Source organism: Dermacentor variabilis, chromosome 10 (genome assembly GCF_050947875.1).
Source record: "Dermacentor variabilis isolate Ectoservices chromosome 10, ASM5094787v1, whole genome shotgun sequence".
Taxonomy (NCBI): Eukaryota; Metazoa; Arthropoda; class Arachnida; order Ixodida; family Ixodidae; genus Dermacentor; species Dermacentor variabilis.
In genome coordinates, this window is record NC_134577.1 from 128,272,384 (window position 1) to 128,286,991 (window position 14,608).

Consider the following 14,608-nt stretch of genomic DNA (forward strand, 5'->3'; position numbering starts at 1 on the left):
GACCAGGCCAGCAGGATTACTACAGCCGATCAAGCCTCCTTACCGACCTTTTCAGCAGATCGGGATGGACTTTTTGGGACCGTTTCCGACATCAACTTCCGGAAATAAGTGGATCGTCGTGGCGACGGACTATCTCACCCGCTTCGCTGAAACTAAAGCTCTACCGAAAGGCAGCGCAGCCGAAGTGGCTCAATCTTTCGTCGAGAACATCCTGCTGCGACATGGTGCTCCAGAAGTCCTCATCACCGACAGAGGAACGGCTTTTACAGCAGAGCTCACGCAAGCCATTCTGCAATACTGCCAGACAAGTCACCGGAGGACAACTGCATACCATCCGTAGACGAATAGTTTCACGAAGCGCCTGAACAAGACCCTCGCCGACATGCTAGCAATGTACGTCGACGTCGAGCACAAGACGTGGGTTACGGTCCTGCCGTACGTAACATTCGCTTACAACACGGCGGTGCAAGAAACAACACAGATCACGCCATTGAAGCTGGTTTACGGCAGGAACCCGACGACGACGCTCGATGCCATGCTGCCGCACGTCACTGACGAGGGAAATCTTGACGTCGCTACCTGTCTCCAGCGCGCCGAAGAATCCCGTCAGCTCGCCCGCCTGCGGATCAAGAACCATCAGAGGACCGACAGCCGACACTACAACCTCCGACGACGCTTCGTCGAGTACCAGCCCGGCGACCGTGTTTGGGTATGGACCCCGATACGCCGACGAGAACTATGTGAGAAACTACTGCGACGCTAGTTCGGACCCGACGAGGTCATCCGACGTATTGGCGCACTGGACTATGAGGTCGTGCCAGACGGCATTTAGCATTCACAACGGTGCCGCGCACGATCTTAAGTGGTCCACGTGGTGCGCCTTAAACCCTTTTACGGACGCTGACGAACTTCCTTATTTTGTTATTTTCTTTGCTACGAGTGCTTTTCTTTATTACTTTTGTTTGTTTGCCGCATCGGGTCGATGCTTTTTATTATGGGGGTAATGACAGGTGTACTCATCTTTATCGGGCGACCACGTTTCGCCGCCTAAGAAATGTTATCGCACAGCGCGGGACGCCCCTTCATGTATCCGAAGTTTCTGGGAAGTTATCGATGCTGCTATCCGCTGTGTGTTGTCGCCGTACCTTATGTTATCTGATCTCATCACCTGACGCGAATGGCGTAGAACTTTGTGGTGGGCACGCTGGTCCCAACGATTAGTCTAGAACACTCGACGATTGACGTATAAAAGCCGACGTGCTTGAACCGTTGATCAGATTTTCGACGATCGCCGACTGTGTTGGCCGCTGTCGTTGTGCTATAAGTGTAGCCTGTCTTGTGGGCACATGTTCGCCCAATAAAAGTTACTTTTGTCGTTCACAGTATTGCTACTGTTTTCTTCAACCTCACCACCAGGTGACAATATGGTATTGTGTTCGCTTCTGGAGCACGTAGCGTGTATATAAGCGTCGAAACCATTATTTGAAGCTGTTAATTTTGCATAGGGGTGTGCGATTATTTGCAACTTTGTAGTTATGCACCGAATAGTGCCCTGCTAAATTAGGTGATCACTTTTTGTAATTGTGAATATTTCTTTCATACCTTTCGGGTATTTCAATATGCCCCCCACACCCACATAAACATTAAATTGAAGGAAAGTACGGTAAATTTTCACCACGACCGGCATGCTATAGCCATAAAACATGAGTACTTGCGTAGTGGAGCAGGCTAAGTCACTCAGGTAGCCACACTTTACAGGCCCTACAGTGATCATTTGCGTCCTCTGAAGAACCCTGTGCATTTGAATAAAGTAATTGTTTGCTCGTAATGCTCAGTTTGTGTTTTATTGCGAAAACAATCCTACGCCAGGTCTATCCGCTCGTCGCGTATGCCGTGCCCATCCCACCTCCCGGAGCCGGCGTGGCGCTTAGCAGGTTGTGTGACGTCAGCTCAGCTCTCACCGTTGCTATAGCGACGCGTGACATCAGATTGCACCCCGCCGCAGCTAGAAGGGAGCAGCTCGTCGCGTGTGCCGTGACCCCCGAGCCGGCGCCGCGCCTGACAGGTGGTCTCTCCGTTGATATGACGACCTCCTCGCCTTGCGCTCGCTCCTTGGCGGCTTCACTGGGATGTATAGCGGTGCGCTACGCGTTGGTTGTTCAGTCTCGCCATGGAAGTTACCGACGAAGAGTCTATATCTGAATCTAGTTGCCCTACTGCATCGGAACATCTAAATTCTAAGGCGAAAGCTAAGCAAGCTAGGAAGAATGAGAGGAAGAGGTTGCAACGTGCCCAGGAAACAGAGGAACAACGAGAAGAACGATTGGGAAAACGACGAGAAGCCGAAGCAAGTCCAAGCTAAACCAAGTCCAGCATCAAGTTACACCACACGCAGAACTGCAAGCGTAGCCACGCAGATATTGCTTTCGCAATTCAACCAGGTTTAACCAGAGCTAAACCACAGCCAATTTTTTCGAGATACAATACGTAATAATGTACTATATGATGACAGAAACTTGCTAACTTAAAAAGAACTGGGATGTAATCATCAGTTTATATCAATTATGATAATGGCTATGACACTAGTCATAACTTAAAGCAACGATTCATTGGGTGCACATATATGGGCACACATACATGATGCTCAATGCAAGTTTGCCAGTTGCAAGTTTGGCTTGAAATGATAGTCACTTTTCAGACAGAAGTGACGTGGTGACATACTCGTAATCACTGCCTCTTATTTCTTTATTCCCGCGGTGATCAGTTTGGCTTGAAATGATAGTCACTTTTCAGACAGAAGTGACGTGATGACATACTGGTAATCAATGCCTGTTATTTCTTTATCCCCGCAATGATCAGTTGCATCCCAGATACAATAACACATCTCCGAATCTACCCTATGCAACTTTGCCGCATGAAATGGGAAACTTATTGACATAATCAGCTATGGATTATGCCAAAGTGTTATTCTGTTTCTCGCAGTTTTGTCTTTCATGAGTATTTGCGTAATGTGAAAAATAGTACCCTGATGTTCGAAATGTTATGTATACCATAAGACAATTCTATTCTTTTTCCGTGGTCGGAGGAGGCTTTTGTGTCAATATATGAAGTGGAAGCTTTATAATAACGAATATGTGACAAGTACTTGCATGTGAACAAGCGTATGTGACCTCCCGAAGGCAAGCACGGTGACGAAAGTATCTTTTAGCCATATTGGCACAAAAATTTCTCATAGGCTTTTTTTGCTTCAATGCCAACAACACATCTTTTGATCTAGCAGATCGACTTTTTATGCGACAAGTCTGTGCTGTTTTCATTGCAACAAGCCCTTTTACATGTGTCCGCAAAACATTGGTCCTTCATTAGCTTTATTTTTTCTACAACTTTCATGTTTTTTGGTAACAATTTATGGCGCATTTTTGGAAGCTCTTCATACAGCAGCCATTATTTTTGGAAAGCTTCTTTGGAACGAGGTTCTAAAGTTGTTGATAGACTATTCAAGTAGGTTTTTTTAATATAACAATTAGTAGCCTTGTATTTAAAACTTTTCTTTTGTCTTCAACAGTTCGCTCTCTTTTGCACTAGTTGGATAAGATGCAGTACCTAAATATATTGTCGCGGTACAACGCGGACAGAACAAAGGAAGAAGTTCTTCACGAACAACCGGACAATCTGTTCAAAAACAAACAGCGCAAAGACACGTCTTCTTCGTCAGATACGTCTTCGTTCTGACCCACTAGGCGGAGTCCGTTAGCGCTCCCGTCGTCGTCGTCGTCTGCATAAAATACACGCGTCATTTGTCCCTCCCTACTAGAGCATCGTCCCGATGCTAGACAAGAAATGTCAGTTGCGGAAGTAAAGGCCGCCAGCATAGTTATTCGCTCACATACGGCTTCATGCGGACAACGTGCGCAAGTTCAGGACGGTGTGTGCGGCACCGCGTACAGTTCGGATTATCGGGAACGACCTCTTAGGTGACATCACTGAGGCGCCGCCATACCCGATATGGTCCGAAGTATCGCCTTAACAGTTTCTCGCAGAGGCCTCGTTTCCGTACGGGTGTCCAAACCCATACTCTGTCGCCAACTTCACAGATAACTATTCTACGGTGAAGATCGTAGCGGCCAGCGTCGTAGTCTTGCTGCTGGCAGATCCGCAAACGCGCGAGCTGCCGAGCTTCTTCTGCGCGTTGCGTAAACACATCGGCGCCCGTATCAGCGTCGTCAAAGTCCTGTGGAAGCATCGCATCCAGCATCGTTCGTACTTCTCGTCCGTGAACAAGGGTGAACGGAGGCATGCGCGTCGTCTCTTGTTTCACCGTGTTATTTGCAAAGGTGATATACGGTAGAATGTCGTCCCAATTTTTATGTTCGACATCCACGTACATTGATAGCATGTCTTCAATGGTTTTGTTTAGGCGCTCTGTTAACCCATTGGTTTGTGGATGGTAGGCGGTTGCCTTTCGAAGGGCCGTTCCACTTAGTAGCAAGACGTGCTCTAAAAGTGCAGCCGTAAATGCTGTTCCTCGGTCTCTTATTACGACGGTTGGTGCGCCCTGTCGCAACACCACATGCTCAATGAAAAAGCGTGCTGCCTCCGCTGCTGTGCTGCTCTGGATTGCCTTTGTTTCAGCGTAACGTGTGAGATAGTCGGTTGCGACGATAACAAAGCGATTGCCTGCAGTATAAGTAGGAAGTGGGCCGAATACATCCATTCCGATTTGATCAAATGGTCTTCGTGGAACCTGGACGGGTAGTAGGAGGCCGGCTGGTTTTGTCGGAGGAGACTTGCGCCTCTGGCAGTCGAGACAAGTGCGAACGTGATGTTTCACGGCGGTGGTAAGTCTGGGCCAGTAGTACCGTTGCTGCACTCTGGCTAATGTTCGCGTGTAGCCTAAGTGACCAGAATTCACCTCGTTGTGGCAAGCTTGAAGTACTTCCGTACGAAGAGCTGCAGGAATGACAAGCAGATAGGGGGACCCGGTCGAAGAAAAGTTGTTTTTGTTAAGTACCTTGGCCCGTAAACAAAACGACAATAGTCCTCTTGCGAAAACTCTAGGTGGTTTCGCAGATCTTCCCTCCAAGTAATTGATTAGTTCAAGCAACTCAGGGTACTTCCGTTGTTGTTGCGCGATGGCGGATGTGTCCATAACACAAAGAAATGCTGAGTCTTCTTCTTCGGGTGGAGCAGGTGACTCTATCGGCGATCGAGACAAGCAGTCAGCATCCGTATGTCATTTCCTCGACTTGTATGTGACAGTCATGTCAAAATCTTGCAGCCTTAGGCTCCAACGCGCCAGTCGTCAGGAAGGATCTTCAAGGTTTGTCAACCAACATAGCCAATGCTGGTCGCTGATAACTGTGAAATGGCGGCCATACAAATATGGGCGAAATTTTATAACCGCACATACCACGGCGAGGCATTCTTTCTCACTTGTGGAGCAATTAGCCTCTGTACGTGAGAGTGTTCTACTTGCATAGGCAAGCACTCTTTCTGTGTCGTCTTGCCGCTGCACAAGAACAGCTCCCAAGCCAACATTGCTGGCATCAGTGTGGAGCAATGTAGGAGCGGTCTCATCAAAGTGAACAAGCACTGGAGGTGTCTGGAGACGTTGCCGCAAGTCGTTGAATGCACCTTGCTCTTCGTCGCCCCATACAAAAGCAACGTCGTCTCTCGTCAGGCGAGTTAACGGCGACACAATGCGCGCAAAGTCTGCAATAAACCGACGGTAATAGGCACAGAGGCCGGGGAAGCGCCTGACAGCCTTTTTATCGTATGGTACGGGAAACTGCGACAGCTGCAATTTTTTCGGGATCCGGCCGCACACCTGCGCGGCTGACGACGTGACCGAGAAACTGCAGTTCCGCGAAGCCAAAGTGGCACTTCTGCGGCTTCAGGGTGAGGCTGGCGGACCGTATGGACCGCAGAACCGCTTCAAGCCGTTCGAGGTGTTCTTCAAACGTTGCGGAGAAGACGATGACGTTGTCGAGATACACTAAGCAGGTTTTACACTTCAGACCGGAAAATACAGTATCCATGAGGCGTTGGGACGTAGCAGGGGCAGAACACAAGCCGAAAGGCAAGACTTTAAATTCGTATAGGCCGTCTGGCGTCACGAAAGCAGTTTTTTCACGATCTGTCGGGTCTACTTCAATTTGCCAACATCCCCTCTTTAAGTCCATTGAAGAGAAGTAACGTGCCTTTCAAAGCCTGTCGAGTGAATGATCTATACGGGGAAGTGGGTATACGTCTTTTTTTGTCACCTTATTTAGCTTTCGGTAGTCCACACAGAAACGCAAGCTGCCGTCTTTTTTCTTGACCAGAACTACAGGAGATGCTCAGGGACTCGTTGATGGTTGGATCACGTCATCTTCAAGCATTTTGTCGCTTGTTGTTGTATGGCGTCACGTTAGCTAGGAGCCACACGATATGGATTTTGGTGAATTGGTCTTGCCGTATCCTCTGTAATTATTCGGTGCTTTGTTAGGGGCGTCCGACCGACGCTGGACGTCGACGCAAAACAGTCGTTGAACTTGGCCAATAGCGTAAGAAGGCGCGCTCGTTCGTGCTGCGACAAAGCAGTGCTAACGTCAAGTACAGGAGCTGGGTCTTGCATAGGTGCTTCTTCGAGTAGTGAACAGCAGCCACGAACATCCGCAACGGCGTCAAAATAAGCCACAGCCGTGCCCTTGGAAAGGTGCCGTCGCTCTCTCCTGAAATTTGTTAGCAACAGGTTTTTGCGCCCGTCGGTGACATTCACGATTCCTCGTGCGACCGAGATACCGTGAGTAAACAACAACGTGGTTATTTGGTCGGCAACTACTTCGCAACGAAACGGTATGTCACAATGCTACCGAAACAAGGGCACACGATCGAGGGGGGATGACGACGTCGTCTTCTGTTAGACGAAATGAGTTGTGTTGCGGCGATAAGCAATGGACTAAACCGGAGCTCTCATAAAACGTCACCATGCGGTCCGGGATTTTAATTACGGCGCCATATTATTTTAGGAAGTCCATTCCAATAATCAAATCTTTGCAACATACAGGAAGGACGATGCAAGCGGCCACAAAAGAAGAATCCCCGATGTTAACTCTAGCAGTGCATCTTCCAGTAGGCATCAGTAATTGGCCGCCTGCCGTCCTTATGTGAGGTCCCGTCCATGGCGTCTTTACTTTCTTCAGGTGGAGGACGAATTCCTGACTCATTATAGAGAAGTCAGCACCAGTGTCGACTAACGCTGTCACCGGCTGCCCATCCACGAAAACATCAATGTCGGCGCTCACAATTTCTTCAGTGTTTATCGGCTTCACGTCGTTCTGCAGCGAGAATGTTGGGGGCTTTTTAGTGTCTTGCGGCGGGCCTGCAACCTTGCCCCCAGAGGTCGCCGCCTTCAGTTTCCCCGACGGGGGCTGGGCGTCCTTCGCCCTCGGAGCTCCGCAAAAGTACGTCCAGTAGATGAAGCCATCTGACGTAGAGGGGTTGGAGAGCGTGACCGACGGCCGAAATCGGACCAATCATTGGGCACGGATTCGTCATTCGGGTGCGTTATTGGGGGTCCCTGAGAAGCAGCGTCGTCGCGACGTAGCATGGCGTCGTCATTTGCACGTCGACCATAGGACCACGGACGAAAAGGTCGAAATGATGTGTCACGAAGCCAGCAATGACGCGAAATATGGCCGGCGCCTCCGCAGTGAAAACAGAATGGGCGCCTATCGACAGTGCGCCATACGTCGGTTCTCCGAAGTTTCGGCCGTCCCGTAGCGTCGTTTTGCGGCGGTGACCAAGACGCGGCGAACGACGGCTGGCGGTATGACTGAAGCGGCATAACGGCTGCGCGCTTCGAAGCCTCCTCTTTTGGCGGCGACCAAGGAGCGGCTGTCGGAGGTTGGTGGTACGGCGATGTGGTTGCAGCCGGTGGTGGACATCGGACAGCGGCGGCAGAACTCAGGGGTCGCTGGTGGTCTTGAAGATCGGTTACAATAATAATAATAATAATAATATTTGGGGTTTTACGTGCCAAAACCACTTTCTGATTATGAGGCACGCCGTAGTGGAGGACTCCGGAAATTTTGACCACTTGGGGTTCTTTAACGTGCACCTAAATCTAAGCACACGGGTGTTTTCGCATTTCGCCTCTATCGAAATGCGGCCGCCGTGGCCGGGATTCGATCCCGCGACCTCGTGCTCAGCAGCCCAACACCATAGCCACTGAGCAACCACGGCGGGTAAGATCGGTTACAGGGAATGCCTGCCGGATTTCGTGACGCACCACTTCGGCGATGGACGCGACGGGTCTATCAAGTGTCGGTGCCATGATCTTTTGAATTTCCTCTCCGATGAGCTCTCTGACCAACTCACGCAAGGACTTCTGATACTCGGCAGTCACTGCGGTGGCATGGATTGTAGTGCTGGCGGACAGTCGATCGTATTGCCTGCATCTTTGATGAAGGGCCCGCTCAATAGCCGTAGCCTCTTTGATAAACTCAACGACAGTGACTGGTGGATTGCGCACAAGCCCTTCGAGCAACTGCTCTTTTACACCTGGCATGAGGTAGCGCAACTTCCTATCTTCGGTCATGTTCGGGTCGGCTCTACGAAAGAGGCGGGCCATGTCCTCGGCGAACATTGTGACCGACTCATTAGGTTGTTGCACGCGTAGCTCCATCATTTGCTGGGCGCGGTCGCATCGGTCGGCACTCGCAAAAGCTTCCGTGATCTTCTGCCGAAAGTCATGCCAGCTCGTGAGACTACCCTTGCGGTTCTCGAACCAAGTACGGCCACTGTCGTCAACGGCCAAATAGACGTTGGAGAGCTTTTGCTGCTCAGTCCACTGATTAATCTGTGCGACGCGTTCATACTTGCCCAGCCAGTCTTCAATGTATTCGAAGACTGCACCACGATAGCGATCGGGAACCAGCGGATGCAGAACGGTTACCTGTTGTGGATTGGGAAACCGACTGGTTTGGGGTGCTTGTGGTGGACTGGTTTCGGCCATTGCGAGATGTGTGCAGCTCCTGGAGAGAAGTGGTTGAAGAGCGGAGAACTCCGGGGCAAGGCCTAGCAGTCGACGGCTAAAGCGATGCACGGGTGTCGTAACTGGTTACACTGCGTCCGGGCTAGATGAACGACTCCTGGAAGGAATCCGACGCATCAGGCGCGGTCAGTACCCAGCACCTTCACCAGTGTCTCGGTACAACGCGGACAGAACACAGGAAGACGTTCTTCACGAACAACCGGACAATCTGTTCAAAAACAAACAGAGCAGAGACATGTCTTGTCCGTCATCACCCAATCTCGCTCTGACCCACTAGGCGGAGTCCGTTAGTGCTCTTATCGTCGTCATCGTCTGCAAGAATACACGCGTCACTATGGAAATAAATATTGCTACTACAAGTACTTACGTCGTCGTGTCACTATTCAATATTTGATACTTACTATTCTTGTGAAACTTGTGAAACATCAGCGCTGTCTGATGTCTTACTTTGCTGCATAATATGCTGGCAAACAGCACCTTTTAAAAGAGAACTTGATTTTGTTGTTTTGTGTAGTCTGTTCTGCCATAAGTATGGTGAAATGGCAACTGTATCGCACACATATACACAGCCTCTCCATGGAACAGAAATTTATTTGATACACATGAACTCGCACCCTGTTCATTTAGATTCCAAATTATGCTGATTGTGGCCAGCCTCTAGTATCTATAGAAGCATGTCCACGATGTGGTCTAAGGATACATATGCAGTGCTACTGTGAACCTAGTTATAGTTCTCACAGCAACGCACCAGGCAAGGTTGTTGCTTAATTGCTGTAAAGAAAGGCAGCATCAGCTAGGCTGTAAGGGCGACAATAATGATTTGTGCTATTCACCAAAGGTACAAACAGAATATATGACTACATGCCATGTGCTAGTTAGTATTTGAAGTGATTAAGAGAATGACATAGGGACTGTTAGGTTAATCTGGTTTATTTGTCGTGTTAAAACACAGGCTGTGAAGTTAACTTCAACATGTCTACGTTGTCAACATCTCTAAGTATTTACGAAATTGGGGAGGTGGCTGTGAGACTGCCTGAGGAAGCAATACCTCAGTTTAACTGATGATATGGCTTGACTGTATAATTTCATCATTGCTTCTCTAGAAATATGACGGTGGGTTAGAACCTATGAAATGCCACAACAGCAAAGCCGAACATCCGTCCTTACTTTTTAGAGGCTTCCAGAATGATAAACAGATATACTTTAGAGCATATTTTGGTAACAAATATATGCCATGTTCATTTCAGTGGGATGGAAAGAGGCGATTGAGCACAGCTGTGCTATTGTAGAATGCGTGAAGGAATACAGAAGAGCCTGGGGGCTAATCATGCGCTCCATCTCCGTCTCACTGGAGACGGAGTGCACTCCATAATCTCCATCATGCACTGGAAGCTAGCTGGTGCAGCGGAAATGCAGAACAAGAGGCTTTCCACCCTGAATAGTCATTTTGCGCTGTTCACTGTGAGCAGTGCTGCTGTTTTTTCGTCAACGTTCAGTTGTTGATATGCTTGATAAAGACACGACATTGCGAAGAGGTTTCCACCATGTAGGTTTGCGAGAACTTCATCTGTAGTTGGTAGCGGGTACGATGCATTATTCGCTGCTTCATTAACAGTGCTCATGTAGTCACCACAGACACTGAGTGTACCGTCGGTCTTCCGAACAAGTACCAATGGGGTTGCCCATTTGGTATGCTGCATTGTTTTACGATGCCTTGGCGCTGTAGACGATCGAGCTCATGTTTCTTAAGCGCTTGCAGTGCCACTGAAGGCAGACGAGCCTGGCAAAACTTTGCTATCGCACCGTCTTCGAGTTCCGGGTGAACTAAAGCACCCGTATAGTTGCCAATGTCTTCCTTGAATACATATGGGTGTCATCGCAGGACCTCTGTAATTTCTGGTGCTCGCTTTCCAACGTAGTTGGTCCCCTTCACCTGAACGTGAAGTGCCGAAAACTAATCTCCTCCTAGGAGGTTGCACCCGGTGCCCGTCATAACCAACAGCAGTCGATAGATCCTTTGATCTCAACATCACACGAACTTGTGCGGAGCCCAGAACGTGTAATTCTTTACCTGGCCATATGCGCTAATCAAGCGGCTCACTTAAAAGCCACGGAGTGTTTTTCTTCCCCATGCTGTAGTCCTGTCCTCGCTTATCAGGGAGCATGCCGTACCTGTGTCCACCTCAAATTGGACTGGCTTTCCCTCCACTCTCAAGTTCACGAGGAACTTGTGGCAGTGTTTACGTATACTCACTGTGAGCAGCTTGCTGCAAGACTTACTGAAAGGTGGTGGGTTGACACTGTGTGCCAGTAGCTGCTTGTTGTCGGAGCGTGGTTCCGTGTTTTACCTTTTTCTTTGAGATGCTGGCACGCTCGACATGACCTTCCTTGGAGCAGAACCGACACTCGGCTGTTTTGAATTTGCATATTTCAGGGTCGTGCAAGCCGTCGCATCGATATCAATGTCGTGTTGACGTATGCTTGCCTCCTGGCTTAATTTGCGACATCCTGTTAATTTCTCCTGAGTTGGCCACTCCCTTGATTCCTTGCTGATGCGTTGACGCACTTTCGGCTGACAGGGCTAAGTACAGAGCGCGTTGAAATGTCAGGCTTTTTGTGCGAATAGTCTCTGCAGAAGATATTCGTCACAGACGCCGCGGATGAACCTGTCCCGGAGCATTACATTTTGGGGCGGCATAGTTGGGTTCGCTGCTGAAGCAGTCGTTTGGGTGTCAGGTGAAGTCGTCGATATTGTAGCCGCAGGTAGCGCTCCGAAAATGCAGTCGGCTGTCAAGGTCTGAGGGCCGCAGCGTACCTGCTGATCGACTCGTCTGGCCGGGTCGGGTCTTTGAAACACGCACCGGCTGCAAAGCTCGGATGTCCTGGTGTCGAAGTGCCGCCTGAGAAGTGTCACTAAATCACTGAAGTTCACTTCTCCCGGGACCGAGCTTCAGCGCTATCAGCGCGCACACAGTGTTCGAGAGTGTCGGCTCCACAAAGCGTGAGGAGAAGTGCCTGCTTTTTCGCTTCGTCGATGACGTCGCTCGCCATGGAGTAAAAGTCGAGGCGCTAGATCCAGGATTCCCAAGATTTGCCCGAGAAAGGCTCGACAGCGCCGTGCATTCGTCCTAAGGCCATAACTTCGAAAACTTATCCGCTTCACAACGCCTGCCTCGTCGCCAGCGTTACGTACGGGGTCTGGCACTGTCCGTGAAAGGAGTGTGTATCGGTTGGTGGTAGAAAACAGACCGCGTTTATTTTCTACAAAAGACGCAGGCGAGAGCTGCATGTGTTCGAAGGGGCAAACTCTCGGTCCCTGTCCGGTAGCCGAGACGCTGAGGGCGACGGAAGATTCTCAGAACTCGGCACGGGATGGTGTCGCTTTCCGTTTCTTCTGCGCTGGTGCTTTGTCCAGCAGAGGAGCGGTATGCGTCGCTTGTCCACAACACAAGCTTTCACTAGCACAGCTACAAAATGTGCGCCACCGCGTCCTACACAACCGAGCACATAGGGACGTGCGTATGTTGTCAGAACATTATGCGGTAGCAATAAACAAAAAGAAGCGGCACAAGTAAAACGACTGCACAGTGTTTCAAAGGTGGGTCACCACGTAAACGCCACACATGCAGCACAGAATGTAACAGTGCAAGAGTCGCGTTTTCCCCATGACGCGAAAGCTTCAACCTACATCGACAAGAATATGCTAGTGTCGTCTGCTGCTGGCGATAGTTGCCGACTTCGAACAGCATTGCTCTGCGCACTGCAGAATGTCTGCCAGCTTTCAGAAGACGTCATGTCCCCGAATCGAAGTGCGGATGCCGGCGCACGCGAACCGCCCGAGTTAATAAAAAATAACTAATAAGAGAGCAAACGTACGTAATAACAAAATCCTGGCATGGCGCGAAACTTCGCTGGTCGCAAGCACACGAGGCTGCCAGCTCGCTGATGCATGTTGCCAGTTGCTGCTTACCTATTTGGACAACCAGAGGGCGCATGCGAATCGCACCGCACCATGCGGTTTCAGCGTAAATGCAATTTTGTGACCGATCGCGACGACCGCCCGCTTTTCATGAACCGCCTGCGTGCGGAGCGGCGTGCGGCGATGGGCAGCTCGAGCGTAAATTGGCCCTAACGGCGAGGGTCGGCATATGGGCAAAGAGACGGGGAAAAGGAGCTCGAGTGCGGTGACCTCCAGGAGGTGCGGCAGTAGCGAGCGACGTGGCCAATGCGGAGGCAACAGAGCAAATGGGCTTGTCGTCCGGAGGTCTCCACTCAGTAGGGTTGCGGTATCTGGGAGGGGAATACAGATCGCCGTGAGGCGAAGCAGTCAGCACTAGTCGGGCGTGAGGTCGGAAGACGGAGCAGACGGTAGGGAAACCTAGGTTTGCAAATTCTTGCTGTACAACTGCCTGAATGAGAGAGATCGCCGGGGCTGGTTGGTGAATGGTGGGTTCAAGTGGGCGTGAATGGAACGGCGCAGGACTTGTAACCTCGAGTTCGCGGGGGACAATAGGTGTGACGTGCTCATTTTAGAGTAGTGAAGCGGAAAGCTCAACGCAAGACGACGTCGCAGCCGTGTTAGGGAGCCGGGAGAACTGTGGAATGACGGGACGGCTCTTGGGGAGCTGAAAGCCGCGGAATTCCTTGACAATGACGTCGATGGTGGACACACTGTTGAAGACCAACAAGTTGAAGGCGTCGTCCGCGATCCCTTTGAGTACGTGGCCGACTTTTTCAACCTCGGCCATTTTCTCATCGACTTTCCGGCAAAGAGCGAGCACGTCTTGTATGTACGAGACATGCGTTTCAGCAGAAGAATGAACTCGGGTAACAAGCTCTTTTCTAGCAGCCAGCTGCCGACCGGTGCGATTGCCAAAGGGGTTGACAAGCTTCTTGAAAGCATCCCACCTAGAGATCGCGTTCTCGTGTGTCCGGAACCAGACACGAAGAGGTCCGCTCAAGTAGAATAGGAAATTGGCTAGCATAATGGCAGGGTCCCAGCGGTTGTTGGCTAGCATAATGGTAGAGTCCCAGCGGCTGTTTTGGCTAACACGCTCTTACAGGTTGAGCCAGTCCTCAACGTCGACATTAGCTGGGACGGAGAATATGCCAGGATCGCGGGGATTGGTAACGGTAACGCACGTTGTTGTCGGGGTCGCAGAAGTACAAGGAGACGATGTGTTGTCACTGGGAGCCATGGCCGAAAGCAGGACAGTGCGGCTGCTGCGGAGCTCCGTGGCGAGGACGGGGAACGGCACGCTCCAGCAAAATGTTACGAGAACAAAGGATTAGGACTGGAGACTACTTAGAAACTATATTTAGTAGAGGTAACTGCAGTGCTGGCCAGTTCAGCCGACAGCTCTGGAGCCAGAGAGCGTTCGTCGTCTTCGTCGGAGCGTCCACGCGCATCGGCCACAAGAAACACGCAATATGCATGTATCAATATGGTGTCTTCTGCGAATAATAAAACTGTTTTCGTTTCTGGCAAGTCAGAAGAGGAATTTTAACTAAACATAAATACAGCGCTACAGGGCATACATGCGTGGGCAGAAGAGAATAAAGCACAAACTC

General features: G+C 50.2%; 1 protein-coding gene across 1 annotated transcript in view; it reads right to left on the reverse strand.

The window, feature by feature from the left end:
* The window catches only part of LOC142559414 (uncharacterized), a 180,871-nt gene that overhangs the window by 134,031 nt on the left and 32,232 nt on the right, over positions 1-14,608 (reverse strand). The gene's annotated exons all lie outside the window — the stretch shown is intronic.